The following is a 22,247-nucleotide window of genomic DNA, read 5'->3' as shown; positions in this document are numbered from 1 at the left end:
AAACTGTAATTAATAAAAATAAAAATAATTTTAAAAATATTCTAATGCAAAATATCCAAGAAACATGGGACAGTATGAAAAACCAAACCTAAGAACAATAGAAATAGAAGAAGACTCCAAATTCTAAGGCCCAGAAAATATTTTCAACAAGATCATAGAAGAAAACTTCCCCAACCTAAAGAAAGAAATGCCTACAAATATACATTGTCCAGAAAAGAATATCCTCCCTTCACATAATAATCAAAACAATAAATGTACAGAATAAAGAGAAAATATTAAAAGATGCACAGGAAAGGGCAGGTCACATATAAAGAATTACACCTGACTTCTCAACAGAGACTGGGAAATCCAGAAGAGCCTGCACAGATAGATGCAGACAGTAAGGGAGCAGAGATGTCAACCCATACTACTATATCCAGCAAAACTTTCAACCACTGTAGATGGAGAAAATAAGATATTTAATGACAAAACCAAATTTAAACAGTACCTAGCCAAACCACCAGCATTACAGAAGAAGCTAGAAGGAAAACTCCTATCCAAGGAGGCTAACTATATCAAGGAAACAAATAACTCCACAACTGCAAAACCAAAAGAAAGGAAGTACACACACACTATCACCAGCAACATCAAAATAACAGGAAGTAACAACAGCTGATCACTAATATCTCTTAACATCTATATCCTCAACTCCCCACAAAAAGATGAAGGTGAACAGAATAGATGAGTAAACAGGACCCATCATTCTGTTGCATACAGGAAACACATCTCAGCAATACTGATAAACATTACCTCATAATAAAGGGTGGAAAAAGGTAATCTAAGCAAACACAAAAGAAGCAAGCTGCAGTAGCTATTCTAATATCTAATAAAATAGACTTTCAACCAAAATTAATCAAAAGAGATGGGAAACAGCATTTGATATTCATCTAAGGAAAAATCAACCAAGATGACGTTTCAGTTCTGAACATACATGCCCCAAATGCAAGGGACCCATATTTTTAAAGGAAACATCACTAAAACTTAAATCAGTTTTCCTATAAGAATCATTTTTCAAGTAGCATTTCTTTTTTCTTATTTTTTTATTACAATTTATTCACTTTGTATTCAGGCTGTAGGCAACTCCTTCATCTTCTCCCAGTCCCATCTTCCATCATCCCTCCCTATGTCCCTCCCCTAGTCGACTGAAAGAGGAGGTCTTCTTCCCCTACTATATGACCCTAGCCTATCAGGTCTCATCAGGGCTGTCTCAGTCCTCTTTCTCTGTGGCCTAGTAAGCCAACCTTACCAGGAGGAGGTAATCAAACAGTAGGCATCCGAGTTCATGTCAAAGACAACCCCTGCTTGCCATACTAGGGAACCCACATGGAGATTGAGCTCCCCATGGGCTACATCTGCCAAGGGAGCTAGATCCTGCCCACGAATGGTCCTTGGATGTTTCATCAGGCCCCCTGAGCCCAGATTTTTTGGCTCTGTTGTTCTCCTTGTGAAGATCCTGTTCCCTCCAGGTCTTTCTATTTCCCCCTTCTTCTGTAAGTTTTCCTGCTCTCTGGCCAAAGTTTGTCTATGAGTCTTAGCATCTGTTTCAATACCCTGGTGGGAAGTCTTTCAGAGTCCCTCTGTGGTAGGCTCCTGCCCTGTTCCCTGTCTCTCCTACTTCCAGGTTCCATCCTATTTGCACATCTGAATGAGGATTAGACCTCTTCCCTAGGGTCCTCCTTGTTGTTTAGTTTCCTTAGCACTATAGATTTTAGTATGTTTATTATATGGCTAATATTTACTTATAATGAGTATATACCATGTGTGTCTTTCTGCTTCTAGGTTACCTCACTCAGGATGAATTTTTTTCTAGCTCCATCCATCTGCCTGAAAATTTCATGATCAAGTATCATTTTTTAAAAAGAGTTCAATACTTCATTTTAGCTGCAGCAGAGTAAAAGTGAGGATATATATGTCAATTGACTAGTGCATGTGAAAAAAGAAGCAATAATTATAGTTGTTGAAAAGAATAACCATACTCTGCTTGTCATTTCTTTTAACTAATTTTTCTTTAGCAAAATCTCATTTTGTGCATGAAAGCATAGCTCAATTTCAATAGTATAGTATCATAATTCTATCTACCTTAGAATTTACAATTTCTTCCTCATTTCCTCACCTGCTAAGGTAATCAGTGTGTTTCATTCTAAGTCCTCATCAGCTGATTAACATATTGAGTAAAATTTGACCTACATTAGGTAACATTACATGAATTTGGGGTTTTATAATGTGGTTTTTGCATAATTATTGCTCATTTCTGCAAGTCATTGTCCTTTTCTCAGAATTTTCTACTAAATTTACAACCCATCTGCCTTTTTGTGTGAAACTTAAAAAAACTATCCTTTAATAAATTTTACACTTACATGGAAATACATATGCTGTACTACAAGAGTTGATTTTCTGTTGATATCTTAACTTGTTGTTTTCCTATTATTCTACTTTATATAAAAGAAAAAAACCCACAATATTCTTCATCATTTACTTAGTAAACCCAACATGTCTCACTTTATATAAACTACAGGGGACAAGAAAATTCTGAAAAAGAATTAAGTTTAATGCTTTCATTCCCTGCATGGTGAGATTTAATAATTTCATTATTAAAAAGGAAGAAGGACAGTATATATATATATGACAGTATCTGTAGGCCCAGTAAAGGATGGGACAGGGGGTTGAACTAGAAGGCTTAATTATACTAAAATACTAATGAATTTTTAGGGAGATATCTACAAGTGTCATCTTCAGGGTATAGTATGGGACTTTTTAAAAGAATTACATGATTACATGATAGGAAGAGAAGGAGGTCCTCTGCTATCAGTGGTCTAAGGTAGGGGCATAGGGGAAAAAGAGGGAATATGAGTGGGACTGTGAAGGGACAAGGGAGGGTGCTACAGCCTGGATACAAAGTGAATAAATCACAGTTAATTAATTAACTAATAAAGAATGAGTAAAAAGAATATGCTTGCACAACCAATGTTTTTCACTTTTGGTATTATTATTTTTCTTTCATTTCCATATCTGATGGCTTACAGAACACATCCCTGACCTTGACCATCTCACCTTCTCTATTATAAACATGACAGATTAACCATCAATCTGTTCACTAAAGTGTGCTTTAAAAAGGGTTTTATTACTTTCATTCCAAAAATCCAGGTTGGTTTGGGAAGTTAGATAACTTTTCTTTCATTTGTATGTTAATAAAAGTTTGTAACTTATAAATATAAACCTTCTTAAACCAGGCAACATTTCTGAAATCTCCCCAAGTTCTTTTTCTGTGAGTTTACATGTTTTAATGTAAATCTAAAACCTGATAATTTTTCTAAGAATAAGGCACCTCAACTTATACTTTCATAATGTTTTGATAAATGTCTTCACAAAACTACTAACAACTATGTTCAATATGCTTTCAACCAGTGTCAGATACCTACCTTATCAGAAATTTATATTATTATTCATAACAGTAGGAAAATTACAGTTATGAAGTAGTGACAGAAATAATTTTATGGTTTTTCATCACCAGTACATAAAGAACTATATTAAAGGGTCACCTTATTAGGAAGACTGAGAAACACTGCTTTAAAGAGATATTATTTTTGATAATAAGAGATTCATCAACTTTTTTATTTAATGTTGACACACACAAACACACACACACACACACACACAAATAATGCCAAAAAGTCATATATGCCCTTCTTTTGACATAAATATTAACAGATAATATTTTTACTGAATTTTAGAAATAATTTTTCTATGAGCTTAGAGATCTTATCATGAAGTGAGAAAAGACCAATTTTCTGTAGTTAAAATGATAATATAGATTAGCTATAAGCAAAACAAAAATACATTCACAAGAAGAAATTTCCTCTTTTCCACAAATTGTATATTTTTTAAATGTTTCAATCTTAAAGATGTTATTGATAAAGAACATTTAATACATTCTTATCTAAGAAAACTAAATTTAATGAAACAAAATGTGTAGATTTCCACTGTGGTTGTGTGAGATAGGATTATTATTGATGTAATGAAGCACCATGACCAAAAGGAGCTTACCGATGCTGAATTACAGTCACTTGAAGGAGGCCAAGGATGGAGCTCAAACTGAACAGAAATGTTGAGGCAGCAGCTGATGTAGAAGAAATGGAAGAGTGCTGCTTACTAGCTTGGATGTCAAAACGGAGGTTTGCTAACCTTACTTTTTCACTGAAACTAGGGCTACTACTTTAATGTGTATGTCATATATATTAAATATAAATGTATTATATTTTATGTATAATATATAGTATATACTACATACAATATAATACATAATATATGTATACCATATACTATATGTATATTATAGCATAAATAGAATCATCTTAGCAGACTTCTTACCATTCTATATACACACTGATAAATAATAGATTAGTGGACACATCACCCAGAGCCAGTTATGCCTGCAGACCCCAGACATGTGTCTGAGTTTATCTGAAAAGCCATGTCTGGTTCACTTTGGTCAAAAGAGGAATCTGGGGCTTTTTATATAAAGAAACCCACATTAGAAATTACTCTGTCATAAGTAAAGTTTTCAGTATATAGCTTTGATGATACCCAGATTTTTTTTTTTTTTTATCAAGCGATTTGGAAAAGAGAAAACATGTAGATGAAGCTAGCACTGTGATTGCAAGGTAAAAGCACCGATCAACATGTGATTGAAAATATTACAGGTAGGGAGAGAGAGGAAATGAGAATAAGTCCTAAAGATCATTTAAATGGGACTCCATGGAGGTGCCTTTGCCTTGAATCTATGTTTTATTTCATGTTGTACAAATTGTATATCTAATGCTTTTCAATAAACTGGTATTTACAATATGACAGACTGTAAATATTTTGGGTAATATGAGGAGGGTTAACTAACAATAATGGCGTTAGGAACATGTTTTATGTAAGCCTACTACTACTGTAGTGTGCGTGGTGGGGGTTAAGTTGAGTTATATAATAACTGGACAACAGTACTCTTACTGTCCATCATAGGCTTACAAATAAAAAAAGCTCAGTGACAGAAATTCCTTACCTTTAAGCAACTGTTCAGCAGTGACATTCTGTAGACCCAAAAATATTGCACAAAATTACTAATTCTTTTGTTACCTTCAAGAATTTGATGTTAAGTCCTTGTTGCTGAATAACAAGTACTGAGGTTATAGAATTAAAGGCATGAGGCAGATACTGACCCTGGATTTCCATAACTATTGTACAGTTTTCATCGTGCTACAAGGTGTTATGAATGGTAGAATAACTTTTGGATATAATTTTATTTTCCCCAATTTTAATATTGCTATTTCCATCATTTATTAGTTGATAATCACAAATAGAAAATTGTGCTGGAATCTGTTTTTAAAATAGGATTATGGAAAGAGATTAGCTGGAGCTAGCTAGTAGACATAGTCAACTCTGTAATCTGTAACATTATTATTACCATTATTATTATTATTATTATTATTATTGAAAACAGATTCTTCTCTCTTACAATATATCAAGACCACAATTTTTCTTCTTTCCACTTTTCCACACTTTTCCTCACCTAGCCTCTCCCCCCAAACTACTCCCCCTGCCTCCAAGAGACATCAACCAGATAGAAAAACAAGATACAATAAGTGAAGGCAAAAATCTTTACACTAAAGCTGGACAAGACAACCAAAAAGAGAAAAAGAGCCCCAAGAGCATGTCAAGCTAGCAACAACAACATACAAGCTGAGAACCTGGTGCAGATCCATGCATTCCCAGTGCTTGATGCTTCAGTTGCTATGAGCACATATGAACCTGTTTAATTGATTCAATGGGCAATGTTCTATTGGTGTCCTCCATCCCCTTTGACCCCTACAATCTTTCCTTCCCTCTTCCATCAGATTTCCTTGAAGTTCAAGGGAAGTAACCCAATGAAGTCTTCCAATTTAGATCCTTCAACCTCATATCAGGCTGTGGGTCTCAGCACCCTCTCATGGTTGCCAGACTCTCTGATGATGACTAGACAAGGCACCAATGTATGATTATAGCAGAATATTATTAGCAATAATTTCATTGATTTTTTTTTGCCTGCCATGCTTGGTGCTACGTGAGTACTCTGGGCTATCCAGACCGTGGTTCCTGGCAATCCAGGCACTGTCATGGAGGAATATGAGACATTAACAGAAACATAGGATTTAGAGTAGCTGTATTTGATGATTTCATACCATAGGGAATATTTTAAGCTATAATCAATTGTTCATAATTAGTTTACAAGTGTGTATTGGGCATCTATACATGTCAAACACATTTCTGAGGTCTTGGTGTGTAATAATAAAATACTTTAAATTTATCACAGTTTTGGAGATTAACTCTAGTATATTGACAACATATGTGGACCCCAAGACTCATACTATTTTTGGTCAGTATAACAAGGCTTGAATAAAACAGAAAAGATAGAGGAGTACTGATTGGTAACTTTGTACATTGATCAATTTATCAAACATACTGGTTGGTTTGGAAGTACTTTAAAGGTTTTTGTTATGATATGAAGAGTGTAAGTAAAACACGGTCATTTTCTGTATGGGATTAAAGGAAAGGCTAATACTGAATATGCTCAACAACATCAGCTTCTTAGATTTCTAATGTCAGCATCACCTGAACAATGATGAATGTGTACAAGAAAAATCTCTATTATTCTGGGGGAAATTTTTTTAATAAAAAAGTGGCACACAGAAAATTGAAAACAACACTATAGACTTGTGAATCTTAGCTTTATTAGAATTTATTTGGAAAAGAAGATGCTTTCACAATGCACTTAGCAATAAAATTATTCTTTTCTTTGACATGGAATAAACTGGTTTATAGTTAATATCGTAAACTACCACAGAAGTATATCCACATTTCACTATCCTCAAATGATGTTGGTATCTGATGGAAAATGAAGTACAGTTTCACTTAGCCCTTGCTTTAATAGCTGCTTTCTTGTGCATATTTGCACATTCTTTTTCACAGTAACCCAGCTTGACATTACATTTATCATTTTTCATATTGGAATAATAGATTTGGGCATGTTGAATTTAGTAATTTAAACATAACTGTCATAATCTATTACTGCTATGATAGCAATATAGCTCAGATGGGCAATTTGTAAATGATAGTTACATTTCATATCACAAAACTCTGGAGGTTTGGATGTCTAAGAGCAAGATGTTGGTAGATACCTGTCAGATGATCGCTCAGAATCTCACTTTCAGCTGGCTGCTGTGTCCTATATGATCAAAAGTAAATGGAAATAAGGGACAAAGGTAGACCTCAAAACTTGTTTTATAATACTACTATTTCCGTCTTTGGGTTCTCCAGCATCTTTGCTTAGTAGTCTCCTAAACTCTCCATCTCTTAACGCTATCACATTAGCTACTGAATTTCAATGCAAAATTTTTTGAGTAAAGCATTGCTATTATAACTTACCAAATAACTTATTTTAACTGCTTTACTCCCTATTTCTTTGCCTCCTCTGACAAATCCTTTGCTTGCTCTTCTTTTGGACTCAGGATTCATGGGGGTTTGAAAAAGAATGGACCCAAAAGACTCATGTGCCGGGGCCAGCCGGGCAGAGTCGAACGGTTCTTGAGTTGGGCGTGAGGATTAAAATTAATAAAATAAACACACAGCACACAGGAAACTTTTTAAAGGTCCAGACTCGACAGCCATGGCAAAAGGCAGGCAGCTGCAGCAAGCAGTGCCAGCAGCAAGTCTCAAGTCTCTGCCTGCCTCCTCTGTCTCCAGCCTTCTTCTCTGTCTCCAGCCTTCTTCGTTTCTCTCCAGCCTTCTTCTTTTCTCTCCAGCCTTCTTTTGCTGTAACTGTTGGCCTGTCTTTTTATTGTAGAGTTTCTGAGCCAGAGTAGAAACATCTCAGAACAATAGGTTAATTTGCACAAGGAGCCTGAGGAAGAGGTGTGATCCTCACAAGCTATCCTACCTGCTGTCACAAACAAAAGGAGATGGACTTGCAAGTTCTCTGTCATTAGTAAAGGCCTGCTAAAAGCCATCTCTCCACCGAGATTTAGAGTCACGGCTCCCGACACTCATGGGTTTGAATGTTTGACCCATAAGGAATGGCACTATTAGGAGGCTTGTCCTTGTCTTACTTGAAGAAGTGTGTCATTGTGGAGATGTACTTTGAAGTCTTCTATGCTAAAGCTATACCCAGTGTGGCACACAGTCTCCTGCTGCCTGTGGATCAAGATGTAAAACTGTCAGGTCTTTTTCTAGAACCATGTCTGCCTGCAGACTGCCATATTTTCTCCCGTGACAATAATGGACTAAACCTCTGAAACTGTAAGCTATCCCCAATTAAATTATGAGACCTGATAGGCTAGGGTCAGAGAGAAGGAGAGAAGGACTTCTCCTCTCAGTGGACTTCAGGAGGAGGAGTATGGGAGGAGATGAGGGAGGGAGGGTGGGATTGGGAGGAGAAGAGGGAGGGTCCACATCTGGGATACAAACTGAATAAATTGTAACTAGCAAAAAGTAAATAAATTAAAAATGTTTTTTTTTTTCTTTATAAGGGTTGCTATGGTACATTGTGTCTCTTCACAGCATCAAAATCCTACCTAAAATAGATCTGTTCTCTTTCCTTAGAATGTGGTAGATATATAAGCCTGGTACTATATGCTGTTAATAGTTTGAGATAAATTTAAGCGTACTGAAGTTTTATTCAAATCAATGAATTACAGAAAGAATATATTTTTATGATGTTCTACTTTTTTTTATACATCTTTTATTTTTTTTTATTAATTACACTTTATTCATTTTGTATCCCCCCATGAGCCCCTCCCTCCTCCCCTGCCGATCCCACCCTCCCTCCCCTTTCTGCATGCATGCCACTCCCCAAGTCCACTGATAGGGGAGGTCCTCCTCTCCTTCTTTCTGATCTTAGTCTATCAGTTCTCATCAAAAGTGGCTGCATTGTCCTCTACTGTGGCCTGGTAAGGCTGCTCCCCCCTCAGGGGGAAGTGATCAACGAGCAGGCCAATCAGATTATGTCAGAGGCAGTCCCTCTTCCCATTACTATGGAACCCACTTGGACACTGAACTGCCATGGGCTACACCTGTGCAGGGGTTCCAGGTCATCTCCACAAATAGTCCTTGGTTGGAGTATGAGTCTCTGGGAAGTTCCCTGTGTTCAAATTATCTTGTTCTGTTGCTCTGCTTGTGGAGTTCCCGTTCCCTCCAGCTCTTACTATTTCCCACTTCTTACATAAAATTGCATTCACTCTGCCCATCAGTTGGCCATCAGGCTCAGCATCTGCTTTGACAGTCTATACTGCAGAAGCTTTCAGAGGCCCTCTGTGGCAGGTTTCAAGGTTGTTTCCTGTTTTCTTCTGGCTTTCAGAGGCCCTCTGTAGCGGGTTCCTAGGTTGTTTCCTATTTTCGTTTTCTTCTGGTGTCCATCCTCTTTGCCTTTCAGGATGGGGATTGAACATTTTAGTTAGGGTCCTCTCTTTTGCTTAGTTTGTTTAGATGTACAGCTTTTAGTGGGTTAATTCTATATTGTATGTTTATATGAGTGAGTATATACCGTGAGTGTCTTTTTGCTTCTGGGTCAACTCACTGAGGATGATCCTTTCCAGGTCCCACCATTTACCTGCAAATTTCATAATTTCCTTATTTTTCATTGCTGAGTAATACTCCATTGTATAGATGTACCACAGTTTCTGCATCCATTCTTCAGTTGAGGGGCATCTGGGTTGTTTCCAGCTTCTGGGTATTACAAATAAAGCTGCTACAAACATGGTTGAACAAATGTCCTTTTGTGTACTTGTGCCTCTTTTGGATATATGCCTAGGAGTGGTATGGCTGGATCTTGAGGAAGCGCTATTCCTAGTTGTCTGAGAAAGCGCCAGATTGATTTCCAGAGAGGTTGTACCAGTTTACATTCCCACCAGCAATGGAGAAGGGTTCCCCTTTCTCCACAACGTCTCCAGCATGTGTTGTCCCTTGAGATTTTCATCTTGGCCATTCTGATGGGTGTAAGGTGAAATCTCAGGGTTGTTTTGATTTGCATTTCCCTAATGGCTAATGAGGTTGAGCATTTCTTTAAGTGCTTCTCTGCCATTCGATATTCCTCTGCAGAGAATTCTCTCTTTAGCTCTGTTCCCCATTTTTTAAGTGGATTACTTGGTTTGTTGCTTTTCAGCTTGTTTAGTTCTTTATATATATTGGATATGAGTCCTCTGTCAGATAGAGGGTTGGTGATGATTCTTTCCCAATCTGTAGGCAGTTGCTTTGTTTTGATGACGGTGTCCTTTGCTTTACAGAAGCTTTTCAATTTCATAAGGTCCCATTTATTGATTGTTGCTCTTAGAGCCTGTGCTGTTGGTGTTCTGTTCAGGAAGTTTTCTCCTGTACCAATGAGTTCTAGGGTATTCCCCACTTTTTTTTTCTAGCCGATTTAATGTGTCTGGTTTTATGTTGAGGTCTTTGATCCACTTGGACTTCAGTTTTGTGCAGGGTGATAAGTATGGATCTATTTGCATTTTTCTACATGTAGACATCCAGTTGGACCAGCACCATTTGTTAAAGATGCTATCTTTTTTCCATTGTATGGTTTTGGCATCTTTGTCAAAAATCAGGTGTCCGTAAGTGTGTGGGTTTATTTCTGGGTCTTCTGTTCGATTCCATTGATCCACCATTCTGTTTCTATGCCAGTACCATGCAGTTTTTATAACTGTTGCTCTATAGTACAGCTTGAGATCAGGGATGGAGATACCTCCAGAAGATCTTTTATTGTAGAGGATTGTTTTAGCAATTCTCGGTTTCTTGTTATTCCATACGAAGTTGAGAATTTTTCTTTCCAGGTCTGTAAAGAATTGTGTTGGCAACTTGATGGGAATTGCATTAAATCTGTAGGTTGCTTTTGGTAAGATGGCCATTTTTACTATGTTAATCCTGCCAAGCCATGAGCATGGGAGATCTTTCCATCTTCTCATATCTTCCTCTAATTCTTTCTTCAGAGACTTGAAATTTTTTTCATACAAGTCTTTGACTTGCTTGGGTAGGGTTACGCCAAGGTACTTTATGTCATTTGTGGCTATTGTGAATGGTGTTGTTTCTCTAATTTCTTTCTCAGCCCTTTTGTCTTTTGTATACAGGAGTGCTACTGATTTTTTTGAGTTAATTTTGTATCTGGCCACTTTGCTGAAGGTGTTTATCAGCTGTAGGAGTTCCCTGGTAGAGTTTTTGGGGTCACTCATATATACTATCATATCATCTGCAAATAGTGATAATTTGACTTCTTCTTTTCCCATCTGTATCAACTTGATCTCCTTCGACTGTCTTAATGCTCTAGCAAGGACTTCCAGCACTATGTTGAAGAGATATGGAGAGAGTGGGCAGCCTTGTCTTGTCCCTGATTTCAGAGGGATTGCTTTAAGTTTCTCTCCGTTCAATTTGATGTTGGCTATAGGCTTGCTGTATATCGCCTTTACTATGTTTAGATATGTGCCTTGTATCCCTGATCTCTCCAGTACTTTAAACATGAATGGATGTTGGATTTTGTCAAATGCTTTTTCAGCATCTAGGGAGATTATCATGTGGTTTTTTTCTTTCAGTTTGTTAATATGGTGGATCACATTGATGGATTTCCGTATATTGAACCACCCCTGCATACCTGGGATGAAGCCTACTTGGTCATAGTGGATAATATCTTTGATGTGTTCTTGGATCCGGTTTGCAAGTATTTTGTTAAGTATTTTTGCATCAATGTTCATAAGGGAGATTGGCCTGAAATTCTCTTTCTTTGTTGAGTCTTTGTGAGGTTTAGGTACCAAGGTGATTGTGGCTTCATAGAATGAATTTGGTAATGTTCCTTCTGTTTCTATTTTGTGGAATAGTTTGAAGAGAATTGGAGTTAGCTCTTCTTTGAAGGTCTGGTAGAATTCTGCGCTGAAGCCATCTGGTCCTGGGCTTTTTTTGGATGGGAGACTTTTGATGACTGCTTCTAATTCATTGGGGGATATAGGACTATTTAGTTGATTTACCTGGTCCTGATTCAGCTTTGGTGAGTCAAATCGATCAAGAAAATTGTCCATTTCATTTAGATTTTCAAATTTTGTGGCATATAGCCTTTTGAAGTAAGTCCTAATGATTGTTTGGATTTCCTCAGTGTCTGTAGTTATGTCCCCCTTTTCATTTCTGATTTTGTTGATTTGGGTGGTGTCTCTCTGCCTTTTAGTTAGCTTGGCTAAGGGTTTGTCTATCTTGTTGATTTTCTCAAAGAACCAGCTCTTGGTTTCATTGATTCTTTGAATTGTTTTATTTGTTTCTAATTGATTGATTTCAGCCCTGAGTTTGATTATTTCCAGCCGTCTACTCCTTTTTGGTGTGTCTGCTTCTTCTTTTTCTAGGGTTTTTAAGTGGGCCATTAAGTTGCTTGAATGAGCTGTCTCGAATTTCTTCTTGAAGGCACTTAGTGCTATGAACTTTCCTCTTAGCACTGCTTTCATTGTGTCCCACAAGTTAGGGTATGTTGTGTCTTCATTTTCATTGAGTTCTAGAAAGGCTTTAATTTCTTTCTTTATTTCTTCCCTGACCCAGCTGTCATTTAGTAACAAGTTGTTCAGTTTCCATGAGTGTGTAGGCTTTTTGCTATTTCTGTTGTTGTTGAAGTCCAGCTTTATTCCATGGTGATCAGACAGGATACAAGGGATTATTTCAGTCTTCTTGTATCTGTTGAGGCTTGCTTTGTGACCAACTATATGGTCTATTTTGGAGAAGGTTCCATGAGGTGCTGAGAAGAAGGTAAATTCTTTTGTGTTTGGGTGTAAAGTTCTGTAGATGTCTGTGAGGTCCATTTGATTCATGACCTCTGTCAGAGATATTGTTTCTTTGTTTAATTTCTGTTTTGTTGACCTGTCCTTTGTTGAGAGTGGGGTGTTGAAGTCTCCCACTATTAATGTGTGGGGATCTATATGTGGTTTAAATTTTATCAATGTTTTTTTTACAAATGTGGGTGCTCTTGTATTTGGGGCATATATGTTCAGGATTGTGATGTCTTCCTGGTGGAATTTTCCCTTGATGAGTATGAAGTGTCCTTCCTCATCTCTTTTTATTAATTTTGGTTGAAAGTCTATTTTATCAGATATTAGAATGGCTACTCCTGCTTGTTTCTTGGGTCCATTTGCTTGGAAAGTCATCTTCCAACCTTTTACCCTCAGGTAATGTCTATCTTTGTGTCTTAGGTGTGTTTCTTGTATGCAACAGATTGCTGGGTTTTGTTTACGTATCCATTCTGTTAATCTGTGTCTTTTTACTGGAGAGTTGAGTCCATTGATGTTGAGAGAGATTAATGACCAGTGGCTGTTAGATCCTTTGATTTTGATGTTGGCTGTGTTCATAAGTTTGTGTGCTTGGTTGCTTTTTGTTTTGCTGTAGTAAGGTTAATTATTTCCTGTGTTTTCTTGACAAAAGCTAATTTTCTTGGGTTGTATTTTCCCTTCCAGTGTCTTCTGTAATGCTGGATTTGTGTGTAGGTATTGTTGAAATTTGTTTTTGTCATTGAATATCTTGTTTTCTCTGTCTATGAGGACTGAGAGTTTTGCAGGGTACAGTAGCCTGGGTTGACATCTGTGTTCTCTTAGGGTCTGCATGATATCTGTCCAGGCCCTTCTGGCTTTCATAGTTTCTGTTGAAAAGTCAGGTGTGATTCTAAGGGGTTTGCCATTATATGTTACTTGGCCTTTTTCCCTTGCAGCTTTTAGTATTTTTGCTTTGTTCTGTATACTTCCTGTTTTGATTATTATGTGGCGGGAGGATTTTCTTTTCTGGTCAAATTTGTTGGGTGTTCTGTAGGCCTCATGTATCCTTATTGGCTTCTCCTTTAACTTGGGGAAATTTTCTTCAATGATTTTGTTGAAAATATTTTCTGGGCCTTGGAGAAGGGAGTCTTCTTTTTCCTCTATTCCTATTATTCTTAGGTTTTGTCTTTTCATATTGTCTTGGATTTCTTGGACGGTCTGTGTCAGGAATTTTTTGGATTTAACATTTTCTTTGACAGATACATCGATTTCTTCCATTGTATCTTCTACACCTGAGATTCTTTCTTCCATTTCTTGTATTCTGTTGGTTATGCTTACCTCTGTAGTTCCTGTTTTCTTCCCTAAATTCTTCCTCTCCGTTATTTCCTCCATTTGTGTTTTCTTTAATTTTTCTAGTTCTATCTTCAGGTCTTGAGTTGTTTTGTTGACTTCCTTCACCTGTCTGCTTGTATTTTCCTCTTTTTCTTTTAGTTCCTTCAACTCTGTCTCTTTGATTTCTTTCAGTGATTTAATTATTTCTTCTCTGAAGGCCACAAGCTGTTTGGCTGCATCTTCCTGTATTTCTTCACGAATGGCCCTAATTTGCTTGTCTTTATCTTCCTCCATTTCTTTACGGATAGCCATGATCTGTTTGGTTTTATCTTCCTCTAATTCTTTACGTATTTTATCTGTTTCCTCTATTATTCTCTTCATCAACATAGATGTAAGGTCATCTTCTTGATTTTCTATTATGCTGCATTGTTCAGGGCTGTTCGCCCCTGGATGGCTGGGTTCTGGAGATGCCATATTGCTCTGTCTTTTGTTGATTGAGCCTTTACGCTGACCTCTACCCATTGGGCTGATTTAGGTTTTGGCTGTTAGTTTCTGTGCTTCCTGGAGTCCTGAGGTAGGGAGTATCCCCTTGGCCGGAAGATGATTTTTCCTGAAGGAGTCCTTCTCTGCTTTTTGGTTATGGTCACTGTATGGCCAGTGTTTCTCCGGAGATGCCACTGCTCACCTCAGGTTTATAGCCCTCAGTAGTAGCTGTGGTCTTTGTTAGGCAGGGGGGGATCTCCTCTTACCCATAAAATTTCTCAAGACAGCTGCCCCACTGCTGGGTTTCTTGTTATAAATTTAGTGTGCTGCTGCTCACTAAATTTCCATGTACAGTCCTCTTGAAGAAACTGCTGATTCCCTAGCTATGGGGTTTTCTCCCAACAAGGAAACTCAGTCTGTCCGCACAGTTCTGTCTGAGAAAGTGGGAGGTGCACTCAGCAAGTCTCTGGGCCAAAGGCTGATTGCTCTGCTCTGGACCTGGAGAATGTGCACCTAGGTTGAGTTGGCGCCTGGGGGCACTGTTCTGGTCTGGAGGCTGGGTGCCTCACTCTGGACCAGAAGCTGTGTGTCTCTGGGATGGCGGCTGTGGGCACCACTCTGGTCCAGACGCTGTGGGTGCAGCCCCCCTGAAGGATCAGGGATTCCTACAGTTTTGGCAGTCCAGCCAGGGACAACTGGCCGATCCCTGGCACAGTATCTGAGGGCTGCTGTAATGGCTCTTCGGCTCCTGCAGGTCCGAGGATGCAGCTGTGTGTCCCAGTGCCCCAGGGGAACGCAACAATGGCGAGAGAGCACAGCGCTTCTGCCTGCACTAGAGTCTGCGTGAGTCCAGGAAGTGTTTTAGTGCTGGGTGTCCTAAGCGTTAGAGCTGCTGACCCCCTCCGCTGGGGGTTTCCTCCTGCCAGAGACACGCAGTCTGGTGCCCTGTTGCCCTGGTGCCCACAGTTCTATCTGAGGCGGCGAATCACGCGTGCAGGCAGGGCTCTGTGCAGGCAGGCGCCTTTGTCCCTCCCGGCTCTGGGTCCGGGCTGGCTCCTGGGGCACCCGCGGAACCCGAGTCTTTTCCAGGGGATGTCTGGGTAACCTGGGGTCGGTCCCAATTGTTTCCTGCTCCGTGGGGTTATCTCTCGACTGGGAAATCCAGTCTATGGTGTTGTGGCCCCACAGTTCAGTCTGGGACCGTGACCAGATCGCGCTGGCGGGTAGCTCTGGGCTGGCGACCAAGCGGCTGGCGGAAAGGGGATCTCTTCCGCGGTTTTGCCGGGTGAGTTAAAGCTGATCGAATCCCCCACCGTGGGGTATCCTCTCACCTGAGAAACACAACCACTTGTGTTTTATGGCCGCAAGTTCTGATTGCTGGTCACTGTGCCAATCCTGCTGTGTTGCTCCTCAGAATGAGAGTCCTCCCGGCGCTGCCATCTTGCCCCGCCGATGTTCTACTTTTAAAGCTAACGTTAAAAAGTTTTTTTCCAGAATAGCAATAGATGTTAGATGCATTGTACATACTTATATAACACACACACACGAAAAATTCTCAACATCTACACATATTTTTCTTAAGCTTTAAAAATAACACAGATTAGATAAAAAAAAAATAATCACTGTTAAAGAAGGAGTAGTAAACCCTGAAACACTGAAATAAAAATTGTCCATAATCAGACAGGAAAATAAAAAACACATTAAAACATTACCAAAGCAGAAATGAACTGGGAGGCAACTTCAAAGGTCTAATATGCTAATAAGTGAAGTTTGTAAATAAGAGCTATAGTAAATATTTAAAGAGCTAATAAACAAGAATATTCCAGATTTAATGAAAATTACAAAATGGCATTCCAAAGAACAAATCTGATAAAATAAAAAAATAAAAATAGACAAAATTCTATGTATAATCCAACCTAATTTCATAATGTTTATTAACACCAATGAAGTATTTTCAGAGAAATAAAAAAAAAAGATGCATGAAATATAGGGTTCAAGATGACAGATGATTTTCATCAGAAACAACATGTGTGCAATGGCAGGCACCCATTAAACACCAACAGTTCAATTTAACCCAATTAAAAAATGGATTACTGAGCTAAACAGAGAATTCTCTGTAGAGGAATATAAAATGGCAGAGAAACACTTACATAAATGTTCAATGTCCTTAGTCATCAGAGAAATGCAAATCAAAACGATCCTGTGATTTTATGTTACACCATCAGAATGGCTAAGATCAAAAACTCAAGTGACAGCTCATGCTGGAGAGGATGTGGAGAAAGGGGAACCATCTTCCTTTGCTGGTGGGAATGTAAACTTGTACAACCACTTTGGGAATCAATATTGTGCTTTCTCAGACAATTAGGAATAGTGCTACCTCAAGATCCAGCTATACCAACCTAGGCATATATCTGAAATATGCTCAATTCTAAAACAAGCACATTTGCTCAACCATGTTCATATCATTTCTATTCATAATAGTCAGAATCTGGAAACGACTTGGATGTCCCTCAATGGCGGAATGGGTACAAAAAAATTGTGGGTCATTATCCAATGGAATATTAGTCAGCTATTAAAAACAAGGACATCTTGAAATTTGGAGGCAAATGGTGGAAACTAGAAAAGAACATCTTGAGTGAGGTAATGCAAAAACAGTGAATATATACGTGGTATATATATATATATATATATATATATATATATATTCACTTATAAGTGATTATTAGACATATAATATAGGACAAACATACTAAAAGCTATAATTCTAAATAAGTTAAACAACAAGGAGGATCCTTGGGAAGATGCTCATTCCTATTCAGGAGGGCAAATGTGATAGACATCAGAAGCAGGAGAAGACAAGGAACAAAAGAGAAGCCTACCACACAGGGCTTTGGAAAAACTCATATTAATTGAGGCCTCAAAGCAGAGGTTGAGACTCTTAGTCAAACTTTCAGCAGCATGCATGGAATTTTATGAAAGATGGGGGATATAGAAAGATCTGGAGCGGATAGGAGGTCTTCAAATGGAGACCAACAGAGTAAAATAAACCTGGGCCCTGGGGGTCCTGCAAAGGCTGATACCTCAACCAAGGAACATGCATGGAAAGGACCTAAAATCTCTGCTCATATGTAACCCATAGACCCATTTTCCGTGTGAGTTTCCTAGTAAGGAGTACAGGGTCTGTCTGTGCCATGAACTCAGTAGCAGGTTCTCTGATAACCTCCTCCTGGGCGGTGCAGCCTTGCCAGGCCACAGAAGAAGACAATGCACATAGTCCTGATGAGAACTAATAGGTTAGGGTCAGTCAGAAGGGGAGGAGGACCTCCTCTATCTGTGGTCTAGGGGAACAGCAAAGGGGGAAAAGAAATAGGGAGGGAGGGATTGGGAGGAGACAAGGGAGAGGGCCACAGTTGAGATACAAAGTGAATAAATGCTAATAAATAATAAATTAAAAATAAATTTAAAAAGAAGGAAAAAAAGCCATGCCATTGTAAACTTCTTCACTCAATGATTTTATCTCTCAGCAATGTTATCTTTCAAAATGAAAGTACAAAAGTAAACTCTAATCAATTAGAAAACACTAGGAGAAGTGAATCCAAAAACAGCAAGGAAATACACAAAATCTAATCATAAAATTATGACCTCTTTTGTCATGTTTCCCAGTATATCTAAAAGATTATTAGATACTTAAAATTTTTATATTAAATCTGTCACTATATATAATGAATATACACAAGTGAAAATATTGGACTAAACATACTTGTGTACTTAAACAAACTTCCAAACCTCATAGTATGTTTTTTTACATACTATAAAGCAAAATACAAAATAATGATGCAAAAGCTTGGAGGAAAGAAAAAGGTTTGTACTGTGAGGTATAAGATTAAAAAAAAATATGACCATGATTAAGTAAAGATCAATACTACATACACTTATGTAACTATTAGTATATCTCAATAGAGTGCTGTATCCTTGAGGTCAGAAACTATACCATTTCAAATGAAGGCAAAGCCCAGCAAGCAGAGGTCGATCAGATCATAAATGGACTGCAATACGTCAAACTGAAAGTAGAAAGTTACACTATGTCTTGATTCTCCCTCAGTAAAGCTGTTTTAAAATACTGTCTTAGAAATCCTGTTTTAAAATCAGCACAATTAGCAATTGTGTCAATATTTTTGAAAGTCTGTTTTTCTCACTTCCTCTTATTAAAATCACTGAAATAAATTCTAGAACTTTAAGAAGGATATCAATACAATCAGTATAATTTAAAAACTCACAGCAGTTTTTCATATTTCTGAAATGCTGTCAAATGATATAGGGATCTCAGTTTGGAGAAGCTTTTCAAGAACCCCAAAACCAAGAATTCCATGTTGTATAGGAATAGATTAATAATGTTGGAGAGTATTTGGATAGTTGTGCAAAATAAATTTACCTACTGTCACTTGATCAAACTGCTAATGATGAGGACAGCAGATCTTTTGTAGAGTGATACTAATAGGGAGAATAAGAATAAAATGCCAACGTGGAAGCAGGACCTAGTTTTTCTTTTCTTATACAGCTGTGCAGTCACTTGTTAGACCCTCTACTGAAAGAACGGAGTATGGAGAAGCAATTGGTAATGGGCTCCTATTATTTGCAAATTCCTAGACACAATTCTACTGTGTAAAACAAAGTAGGTGCTAGTTACTTGGTTTGATAACGACTTAAAACCATTCCACAAATTGGTATACTTTCAATTTTGTATTTTTGTGAAATCATTCATTCCTAACCATCTTCACCCATAAAAATGCCTGGAATAAGAATTGAACTATAAAGATAAGAGCATTCCATCAGAATCACACCTGACTTCTCAACAGAGACTATGAAAGCCAAAAGAGCCTGGACAAATATGATGCAGACCCTAAGAGAGCAGAGATGTCAGCCTAGGCAAAAATCACAGTATTATAGATGGAGAAAACAAGAGCTTCAATGACAAAAACAAATTTAAACAATACCTACACACAAATCAAGCATTACTGATGATACTAGGAGGAAAATTACAACCCAAAAAAGCTAACCACAGTCAAGAAAACACAGGAAATAAATAACCTCACTAGAGCAACACTAAAAGCAGCCAAACACACTACCACACCCAACAGCAAAATCAAAGAATCTAACAGCCTGGTCATTAATCTCTCTCAACATCAATGGATACAACTCTCCAATAAAAAGACAGAGACTAGCAGAATGAGTGCATAAACAAGACCCAACAATCCATTGCATACAAGAAACACACTGAAGTCACAAAGATAAACATTACCTGGGAGCTAAGGGCTGGAAGACAGTTTTCCAAGAAAATGGACCCAAGAAGCAAGCAGAATCAGCTATTCTAATACCTAATAAAATAGACTTTCAACCAAAATTTAAAAAACGAAATGGGAAAGTCACTTCATACTCATCGAAGGACAATTATACAAAGAATACATCACAATTAAGAACATCTATGCCACAAATACAAGAGCAACCACATTTGTAAAATAAACATTAATAAAATATAAACCACACATAAATCTCCACAAATTAATAGTGGCAGACTTCAACAGCCTACTCTCAACAAAGAACAGTCAAAAAAAGAGAAATTAAACAAAGAAACAATGACTCTTACAGAGGTCATGAATCAAATGGACCTAACAGACACCTACAGAAACTTTCACACAAACACAAAAGAATTTACCTTCTTCTCAGCATCTCATGGAACTTTCTCCAAAAGAGACCAAAGCAAAGAGTCACATTGCAAGCCTCAACAGACACAAGAAGATTGAAATAATCCCTTATATCCTATCTGATCACCATGGACTAAAGCTGGACCTCAACAACAACAGAAATAGCAAAAAGCCTACACACACATGGAAACTGAACAACTCGCTACTCAAGGACACTAGAGTGAGAGAAGAAATAAAGAAAGAAATTAAAGACTTCCTAGAATTCAATGAAAATGAAGGCAAAATGTACCCAAACTTATGGGACAAAATGAAAGCAGTGTTAAGAGGAAAGTTCATAGTAGTAAGTGCCTTCAAGAAGAAATTTGAAACATCTCATTCAAGCAATTTAACAGGTCATCTGAAAGCCCTAGGAAAAAAAAAGCAGACACTCCCAAAAGGAGTAGATAGCTGGAAATAATCAAACTCAGGGCTGATATCAATAAATTAGAAAAAAATAAAACAATTCAAAGAATTAATGAAACTAAGAGATGGTTCTTTGTGAAAATCTACAAGATAGACAAACCCTTAGCCAAATTAACTACAAGGCAGACAGACACTATCCAAATCAACAAAAACAGAAATGAAAAACAGGACATAGTAACAGACACTGAAGAAATACAAACAATCATTAGGTCTTATTTCAAAAGCTTATATACCACAAAATTTGAAAATCTAAATGAAATGAAAAATTTTCTTTATCGAGTCCACTTAACCAGACCAGGCAAATAAATTAAATAGCCCTAAATTCCCTAAGGAAATAGAGGCTGTCATCAAAAGTCTCCCATCCAAAAGTGAAAGCTCAGGGCCAGATGGTTTCAACACAGATGTCCACCAGAATTAAAAAAAGAGCTAATACCAATCCTCTTCAAACTATTCCAAAAAATAGAAAGAGAAGGAACATTACCAAACTCATTCTATGAAGCCACAGTCACCTTGATAACAAAACCTAACAAACACCCAACAAAGAAAGAGAATTTTAGGCCAATCTCCTTTACAAACATTGATGTAAAAATACTCAACAAAATACTTGCATAAGGAAACGAAGAACACATCAAAGATATCATCCACTATGACCAAGTCGGCTTCATCCCAGGTATGCAGGGGTGGTTCAACATACGGAAATCCATCAATGTAATCCACCTTATGAAGTGATTGAAAGAAAAAAAAATACATGATAATATCCCATAGATGCTGAAAAATGATTTGATAAAATCCAACATCCCTTATATTTAAAGTCCTGGAGAGATCAAAGATACAAGGCAATTACCTAATATAGTAAAGACAATCTATAGCAAGCCGATAACGAACATCAAACTAAATGGAGAGAAATTTAAATCAATCCCACTGAAATCAGGAACAAGGCAAGAACTCCCACTCTCTCCCTGTCTCTTCAACATATACTCGAAGTCCTAGCTAGAGCAATAAGACAACTAAAGGAGATCAAGTGGACACAAATCAGAAAGGAAGAAGTCAAGTATCACTATTTGCAGATGATATGATAGTATACATGAGTGACGCTAAAACATCAATCAGAGAACTTCTGCAACTGATAAACACCTTCAGCAAAGTGGTTCAATACAAAACTAACTCCTAAAAACAAAACCAAAACAAAACAAAGCAAACAAACAAACAAACAAACAAAAAACAACCAACCAATCAAAAAACAGTAGCCCTCCTGCATACGAGAGACAAAAGTGCTGAGAAAAAAAAAAAAAAAAGGAGAAACTACAACCTTCACAATAGCCACTAATAACATAAAGTACCTAGTGGTGACTTTAACCAAACAAGTGAAAGACCTGTTTGACAAAAACTTCATCTCTAAAGAAATAAATTGAAGAAGATACCAGATACCAGAAGATGGAAAGATATCCCATTC

This window comes from Psammomys obesus, unplaced genomic scaffold (assembly GCF_907164565.1).
Source record: "Psammomys obesus unplaced genomic scaffold, mPsaObe1.curated_primary_1811, whole genome shotgun sequence".
Taxonomy (NCBI): domain Eukaryota; kingdom Metazoa; phylum Chordata; class Mammalia; order Rodentia; family Muridae; genus Psammomys; species Psammomys obesus.
Note: the sequence above shows the minus strand (reverse complement) of the source record.